General features: G+C 34.3%; 1 pseudogene across 1 annotated transcript; it reads right to left on the reverse strand.

Annotated features, from left to right (window-relative positions):
- Positions 1 to 188: 188 nt before the first annotated feature.
- Positions 189 to 4,226, reverse strand: LOC143247024 (protein transport protein Sec61 subunit beta-like; annotated as a pseudogene). Its single transcript, XR_013026313.1, has 4 exons — positions 4,118 to 4,226; positions 2,130 to 2,221; positions 836 to 982; positions 189 to 403 (listed from the first exon to the last, which is right to left on the reverse strand). The product of XR_013026313.1 is annotated as a protein transport protein Sec61 subunit beta-like (transcript).
- Between the last annotated feature and the right edge of the window lie 5,357 nt (positions 4,227 to 9,583).

Genomic DNA, 9,583 nt, shown 5'->3' on the forward strand with positions numbered 1-9,583 from the left:
ACAAACTGGGTCTCTGTTTTCAATCCTATGAAAGTTACATTACACAACTGTGAAGTACGTTTTTTATTTGTTGGTTTTAAGGAAAAACATTCTACAGAATTTTTGTCTAAAATTAATATTTTCAAACTTCCATAAATTTTTTGCCACAGAAATACATATAAAGCTGAATGAATTGCTTTCAACATTGGTATTGAAGAAGAATCTTTAATCATCACTTGTATATACACATACAAAATCTGAAAATACCATACTTGTCACATTAATTAGTAAGTAAACCTTATGGTCCCATTCGTTAAGCACTGCGTTTATCGTTCCTTAGCTTCTGGTGTACTTTCCCCAGATGTGAAGCATAAAAACTGAGGCAATGAACAAGAGACTCATGACCAGCACCGGCACAGGTCCTCTGGAAGACAAACATCCTTTAACTCTATTGCAGTTTTCCAAACAATCATATTATTTAAATAACAAGTACCTAACCAGCTTTACATCACAGCATTCACATTTTATGTTTAATTTGAATGTACTTGATACACAACCATCAGATAAAAGATTAGCAGGTTCCCTGAAAACACTAAACTCTAGTTCTGATTACATAAAGTGACAGTTACTACACATAACTACTAATCATTTTTCATATATCAAGATTTCACAATATTTAAAAGGACAATCTGTGAAAGATGTTAATACTTTTAAGATTGAGTTACTGAAGGAAAAAACATGATTATGTGTGATGAACTACAAACTCAAGCAATTGTTTCATAAAACTACACAGAACATTTGGCAGGTATTTCTAAATGTCTCCAAACAAACTCTTCACCACACCACTCAAAATTACCAACATTTTATGAAGTGCATCACATTTCATAAACCACCTACACTTTAATACCGGCGAGTCATCAGTATAAAATCTCCACATGCCACCAGTGCCAGCAGGAACTCCACCCTGGAATGTCCACCTCCAGCACCTCCAGAACCAGATTTCCTAATGTTATTATTCATATGAATGAAGTTAAATATGTGTAAAGTTACTAAAGGTCACTAAACAAAGTAATTCCATACTCAATATTTTATTTAAAAATATAAAATTATTTAAAAGTTTTCTATCATACACATAAATAACAGTTTGCTTTCAGTGTATCAACTGAAACACCCAAAGAAATGGCAATCTTATAAAATTTCAGTGAAAACAGTTTTTGAATGAACATTAAGAATTAGAGCAATCCATTTTTACCTACTAAAGGTTTTCTGTAAATACACCATAATCTTACAAATAGCCTCAGTTTATACCATTATTACTTACTGTTTTATTGAAATATAGATTTTTAAATTTAAAGAAGCATTAAACTTTGTCTTTTGTACCTACACAACAGTATGATAAAAACTAAATAGCACCCTTCTTTACATTGTAACTTATAACAATGTGCACCACAATAAAACTATAAGCAGTTTCTTATAAATCAAAGAGATTTCTTTGTTAAAAAAAATAGTATGTTTAAGCTATCACTCAAGAGATTTCTGTCAACATCACAGTTACAATTAAATTTTGAGATCTAACTTTGATAAAGTACCAAAATGTGTACAGATTTACTAAGATAAATTTAAAAGCATAAAAGTAAAGAAAAATGTTTAAGTCAACAAAACAATACAAGTTACTTTGAGGTGTTACCATTACAGTGGCAAGATGAAACTATCTAGATATAAGAAAAAATGGCAGAAAATATACCAAATAAAAGCTTCAAAAAATAAAAACATCATGAGTCTATACACAACAAAAACTACTGCAAACCTATGTTAAATGTTAATTGGTTTGTCAGAGATTTCTGTCAACATCACAGTTACAATTAAATTTTGAGATCTAACTTTGATAAAGTACCAAAAATGTGTACAGATTTACTAAGATAAATTTAAAAGCATAAAAGTAAAGAAAAATGTTTAAGTCAACAAAACAATAACACAAGTTACTTTGAGGTGTTACCATTACAGTGGCAAGATGAAACTATCTAGTGATATAAGAAAAAAATGGCAGAAAATATACCAAATAAAAAGCTTCAAAAAATAAAAACATCATGAGTCTATACACAACAAAAACTACTGCAAACCTATGTTAAATGTTAATTGGTTTGTCGTACCTCTGTTTTACTGTTGAACCTCCAGTTGATCGTGGAGCCATAGCTTTAGGAGAACGACCTCCTCCAACACTAGTACTACTTGGCGATGCAGGCTAAATGTACCATAATGTATGGTGGAATTAATTCTACAAGCAGGTTGTGTTTTACATTGTTCATCACAATTTTAAAGAGGTGACAATTTAAAAAAACGGCTCATCAAATACACAAAATATTTAATACTCAGGCTCAATATTATCTAATAATATAGTAAAAATTATTGCAAAATATTTCTTATACATATTCAAAAAATACAGGTAATGAATACACAATATGATTTCACAATTTAAATAAATTCAGAAAAAGTTTAGCTTTTTCAACCAACTGAAAAGAAATCCTATCCTAAGGTTTTTCATTTCTCCCACAAAGCTTTCAACTGAAGGAGTAAAACATTTTGGTATACAATTTTTATCTTCAGTTGCCCATGTAAAGTTCTTACAAATATTCAGGCTGTCAAATATTCAGAGCTCTCTGAAACAGTTAAACATTAAAAAGTTTAGGTGCTATAACTCAATGTTTTAGTAGTCCAAAGAAGAGACTGAGGTTCTATATTTGTTGTATTGCTGAAACTTTCACTGGTAGTAACTGGTCACTTCGATGAAGTCAATATACCACAGAATTGATTAGGCCTTTCAAAAATTCTGTCACTTCTTCACTGATATTGCATTCTTCGTTGAGGAAGAGACATTCACGAATAGAAAGTGTCATTTAATCCCTTCTCTGATTTGCTCAAGATAACTCTGCACGTTCTTTAATGTTACTTTCATTTAAAATATTGGTTAGAATGTTTAATATATCTATTTCTGTTATAAGAAATATTCTACAATATTAACATAATATATAAACTAAGGAATAACTCAAATCTCCTAAAATAGAAGAAAAATGCAAGGGTTTCCAACTGATGGAAAAATCCATTCAAAACTCTACAAATGAGAACACAAAAAGCATATATTTAATTATCTATATTTGTCAATAGCCCAGTTATTAGTTCTCATATAAGAGGGTGGCTTGCTGTATCAGAAAGCAATATTTAGACAATCTAATAAAACTTGTAAATTATACAACTTTTACTTCTAATGCATTTCTGTTCATGAACAAAATGCCCTTTCCACTAGTATCCTTGACAAATTAGGTGCTATTTCAACTGTTGTGAGTAAGACAACTACAAATTCCATGCATTTAATATATGGCAGACTTCTTCAATCACAGATCTGTAACCCACAATTACCAACAAGTGGCCCATAATGTCACCAAAAAATAAAACAAAAGAAAAAACAAATATGAGGAGAAATCCAGTAACAACAGATTATTCCAATGGTAGCATTTATTAAGCTTACAAAATTACAATGTATATTATGTTCAGCAAAAAAATACTCCTGGCCTATCTGCTCCTGACTTTTTCAACCTCACTCCCCTTAAAAATAGTTTTAAAACCCTGGTAAATCCATAATCTTGTTCTTGGGCTCTTATGCAAGTTATATTTCATCTTTAATACGTATAACTTACTTTAAGTCAAATGCAGTTTTTATTTTACTAGACCTCATATGGTGTTAATATAAATTTTGATACACTAAGCACAACGAAAATCCTTCAAAAAACAACTAAATCCGATTCACAAATAATGGAACTTGGAGTTTAAAATTAAATGAAATAAAACAACATGCAAGTTCTCAACTTTTGGTTACCAAATTCAGTTTTTCTACTTCTACATTCTACTCACTTCTATTACTGAGCGGGTATTAATACTAATAGTTCTAGCTATACTATTTGACCTAAGTACCGCAGACACTACATTTCAATAAATTATGACGATAAAACAAAATATTCACACTGCATGTCAGTAAACTAGATTAGCAAATGCAGGTATATATATGTATGCTTTCACGTTAACACACAGCGTTTTAAATATCTAAAAAAAATACCTTCTACGTTCCAAATGTATTTAAACCTACCATGATCAAAACCGTAGTAACACAATTTGCATCAAACGTAACTTCCTCGTCTACGCGGCAGAAAACTGGTACTTTAACGTCACAGGAAGTACAGTGTCGCCTGGAATAATATTTTGATCATTTAATTATTATTAATGAATTTATAGTTATTCACATATTAATAAAAAAAGTTTTAACATTAATTAAAACTGAATTTGTAAAATAACACTTTGAATACATATAATGGTAAGACTGTAATAGCAGAATATACTACATACTATTAAAGTGTCTCAAACACCAGTGATAACAAATGTTCTTTTCTCACAAAGACTGGTATGGGTATTAAAACTTTAATTAAAATAAAATGTAAACACCCATACCAGCTGTCTTGAGACTACATGTTTACTTCAAGTGAATTTCTTGTCATCACGAAATGTTCTTTTTGTTAGAGTGGATTATGTCACTCACTTCTCTTTATGATTCCTCTGATTCTAAATTTATTATATGACCATAAGCGCCAAGTTAGCAGAAAAGTTGTAGTATCATGATCCTAACAATTTCCATCAATTGATAAAGTAGCCTGGATAGTGAAAATTGCAGTAAAGGCAATACATTTTCAGGAGTCTTAACATTATAGAAACTATTTTTGACACTTTTCAACGTCCCCTTGAGTTTCACGGTTTCTTTCTGCAAATAAACTGGTCAAAAACGCCTACGTGATTCAGAAATTTCGAATTTTCTTAATAATATGTCCTTAATGTCCTTAAGATCATGAAAATGTCTAAAATGATCTCAAAAGGCAATAGTGCAGCAGAAACTACACAAAGTATTCAAGGTGTTTATGGTGCAGAGTTTCTCAATGAAAGAAAATGTCGAAGGTGGTTTCAGAAGTTCAGATCAGGTGACTACAGCTTAAGTGATGCGCCACGTTCAGGTCGTTCTGTTGAGTTTAATGATGACTTGATGAAGATTGTGCTGTAACAGCTGAAGAACTAGCAAAAAGCTTAATTCAACCAAGTTAATAGTTCATCGTCATCTGCGACAGATTGAAAAGATGTCAAAACTTGGAAAATGGGTCCTTCATGATTTGACAGAAGCTAACCTTAGAGCAACAGTAGACTCTCGTGAACATATATCACCTTTTTTAGACAGGTTAGTGACTGGATTGAAAAATGGATATCTTATAAAAATGTTAAGTTAGTTAGTTAGTTATCACCATTAGATTCCATCTAGGAACATAGGGCCGCAATCGCTTGCGGATTCTTCAACAAGTAATTAAGTGGGCAGGTTGTTAGCCCACTGCACCGAGCCTTCCTAATTTAGCAGTGTAAGACTAGAGGGAAGGCAGCTAGTCATCACCACCCACCGCCAACTCTTGGCTACCCTTTTACCAACAAATAGTGGGATTGACCGTCACATTATAACGCCCACACGGCTGGGAGGGCGAGCATGTTTGGCGCGACGCGGGCGCGAACCTGCGACCCTCGGATTTCGAGTCGCACGCCATACGCGCTAAACTATGCCAGGCCCTAAAATGCTAAGTGCTGCAAACAATGGGTCAGTGCAGGTAAACTGCTAAAGCACAGCCAAAATGGACCTCCACCCTAGGAAAGTATTGTTAAGCGTTTGGTGGGATATTGTTGGTGTGATTCACTTTGAGTTGCTGCTACTCAATGTAACAATTACACCGATTTCTGTTGTCAACTGTTAGAGTGCTTGAATGCTGCACTGAAAGAAAAGAGGTCTGCTTTGATCAGTCGTAGAGGTGTTGTGTTACACCAGGACCCCATACAGCAAGGATCACATCTGCAAAGATTAAAGAGCTAGACTGGGAAAAACTTCCAGATCCTCCTTATTATCCAGACCTTGCCCCATCTGATTATCATCTATTCCGAAGTTTGCAGAACTATCTTGATGGAAAAGAGCTTGTTTGTTTGTTTTTGAATTTCGCGCAAAGCTATACAAGGTCTATCTGCGCTTGTTTGTTTGTTTGTTTTTGATTTTCGCACAAAGCTACTCGAAGGCTATCTGTGTTAGCCGTCCATAATTTAACTACAGGGAAGGCAGCTAGTCATTACCACCCACCGCCAACTCATGGGCTACTCTTTTACCAACGAATAGTGGGATTGACCGACACATTATAACGCCCCCACGGCTGAAAGGGCGAGCATGTTTGGCGCGACGGGGATGCAAACCCGCGACCCCCAGATTACCAGTCGCACGCCTTAACACGCTTGGCCATGCCGAACCCTATATGCGCTATCCGTCCCTAATTTGGCAGTGTAAAACTAGAGAGAAGGCAGCTAGTCATCACCACCCACTGCCAACTCTTGGACTACTCTTTTACCAACGAATAGTGGGACTGACCGTCACATTATAACGCCCCCACGGCTGAAAGGGCGAGCATGTTTGGCGCGACGGGGATGCAAACCCGCGACCCTCGGATTACGATTCGAGCACGTTAAGCTACCTGGCCATGCCAGGCCCAGAAAGCTTGGAGCACATGAAAGTGTCAAAACTACCCTCTCTACATTTTTTCCTCTAAACCCCAAGAATTTTAAAGAAGTGGCATTCAGAAGCTTGTGAATCGCTAGCAGGAAGTAATTAATAGTAATATAACATACATTATTGATTGAATAACATATAATACTATTGATATTATTCAGGATTTCGATTAATAAACTTTCGACAATTCCGCTTTTTATGTAATTATCTGTTTTGTATAATATTTTTGTCCATTTCCCATCACTTTCATGACGAAAATAACTCATATAATGAAAAATGACATTTTTTTATGTTTCCATATTTTAATGTACAGTCATGTGAAAAAGTTAGGACACCATATGAAAGCCTGTGTATTTTTGTAACATTTTTGGATACATAGATATTTAATCTCAATTTTAACAACACTGAGAAATTATGAAAATATAACTAAACAATTAAAACTGAAGAAAAGACTTTTCAAGATCTTCTGTAAATGTAATTCTACAAAAATGCATATTCTAACAGAAAAAAGTTAGGACACCCTATCCCCTAATAGCTAGTGTTACCCCTTTTGGCTGAAATAACTGCAGTGAGACGCTTCTTGTAGCCATCTACCAGTCTCTGACATCGGTCTGAAGAAAGTTTGCCCCACTTCTCAATGCCGAATTCTGTCAGCTGTGAGATGTTTGAGGGGTTACTTGCATATACAGCCCGTTTCAAGTCACCTCACAGCATCTCAATGGATTAAGATCTTGGCTTTGACTCGGCTGTTCCAGGATTCTCCATTTCTTAGTTTTCAGTCAGTCCTTGGTGGATTTACTGGTATGTTTTGGGTCACTGTCGTGCTGCAGGGTCCAGTTCTGCTTCAGTTTTAATTTTATTACAGATGGATTCACATAATCCTCAAGCACCCTCTGATACACATCATGGTGGACTCTATGATTGTGAGCTGTCCAGGTCCTGCTGCAGCAAAGCAGCCCCAAACCATGACACTTCCACCTCCATGCTTCATAGTTGGTATGAGGTTCTTTTCCTGGAATGCTATATTTGGTTTACACCAAACATGTCCTCTGTTCTTGTGTCCAAATAATTTAATTTTGGACTCATTTGTCCAAAGAACATTAATCCAGAAGCCCTGGTCTTTGTCTACATTCTCTCATGCAAACTTCAGTCTTGCCTTGATGTTTCTCTTAGAGAGCAAAGTTCCTCCTTGCACATCTCCTATGCAAGTTAAACTTATACAGTCTCTTTCTGATTGTAGAGGCATGCACTTTCACATCAACAGTAGCCAGAACATGCTGTAGGTCCCGTGATGACATGTTAGGGTGTTTAGAGACCTCTTTTAGCATTTTGCGGTCTGCTCTCAGGTGAACTTGCTTGGACGACCAGACCTGAGCATGTGGTTGTTTTGAAAGCCCTCCACTTGTTGACTATTTTCCGGACAGTGGAATGACTGATTTCAAAATCTTTTGGGATCTTTTCAACCCCTAGACTCATAAGCTATTTTTTTTCTGAGGGCCTCAAACAGCTCTTTTCTCTCACCATGGTGTTCACTCACTTCAACAGTCAGGAGCACACCAAACTAAATGTCTGAGGTTTAAATAGGGCAAGCCTCATTCAAAATGCTGAGTAACGTTCTTCTAATCATGTGCACCTGGTGTGATACACCTCTGTGTGGGGTGAGCCATTTTAAGTGGGTATAAATGTGATGGTGTCCTAACTTTTTCCTCAGTTAGAATATGCAGTTTTGTAGAATTACATTTACAGAAGATCTTGAAAAGTATTTTCTTCAGTTTTAATTGTTTAGTTATATTCCTATAATCTCTTAGTATTGTTACAATTGAGATTAAATATCTATATATCCAAAATATGTTACAAAAATACACAGACTTTCATAGGGTGTACTAACTTTTTCACATGACTGTATTTCATGTGTTAATTACTTGAAACTAAAAAGATAAATAAAAAATGTGAGGTTGCATAAATTATTATATAAAGCTATACGTTTTTGGTCCATTTTGAAGGTTTTGTAAATTAACGTGATAACAAATTACAGGATTAATAAGAGTAGAATTTAAAGGAGTGTAAAAGTATACACCGATATTTTATGATTTTATTTTTATCCTGTAGATGGTGGTAGTTACGTATTTGATTATTTCGATGACTTCCCATACTGTTCAAAACAATGTAATTGTTCGTATTCTGACGATTGTATTTGTACTTTTTTCAGCTAATGTCGGTACATTTAATGATAGTCTGTACCTTGTGTAACTTTAATATTTTTATATTCTATATAAAAGCATTTTGTTATCCCCACCAGCTCAGCGATGAGGATACAGGTTTACGACGTTAAAATTTGGGTTTCAATAGCCGTGGTGGGAAGAGCATGTCTAACCTGTTCTGTAGCTTTGTGCTTAACAACAGTCAGACATTTTATTATTTTAATGGTATATTATTTTCCAATGATGTGATGCGTGTCACGATTTTTATTGCGTTGCCAGTTTGTGCTTCAACCTAATTTTTGTCAACATAACACAAATTGTGATGTTAATTATAACCTTGCTAATCTTTTCATTATTAGTATGATAATTTCGTATTTATAAGTGTAATAGGTTTTGGTGTGGACTCTAAGTGTATTGATCTGTTATCCATTATTTATTCACTTTCTGTTAATTTGTTAATATGTGACACGAAAAGGTTTTTGACAAGCTTCCCCTTAGCATATATTTTTAGAAAATTAATAATTACGGTTTCATATTAAAATAATTAATTGTTCTCATAATATTTTGAATTAAATACTGGAAAAAGTAATTTCTGTTTTACAAGTTACCTTAAACTGCAGACGAATGTGATTAAAAAACAGGAAGATTTTGAAAAAAGCAAAAAAATACCGCTTGATATAAAAATACAGAAAACAAAGATTTATTGATGTCAGTGAGATTCACAAAACATAAAATGATTTTAAACTGTTGTTCTAATAAGAAAACACTCTATATGTGGACT

The sequence above is a fragment of the Tachypleus tridentatus genome, chromosome 3 (assembly GCF_004210375.1).
Source record: "Tachypleus tridentatus isolate NWPU-2018 chromosome 3, ASM421037v1, whole genome shotgun sequence".
NCBI lineage: Eukaryota > Metazoa > Arthropoda > Merostomata > Xiphosura > Limulidae > Tachypleus > Tachypleus tridentatus.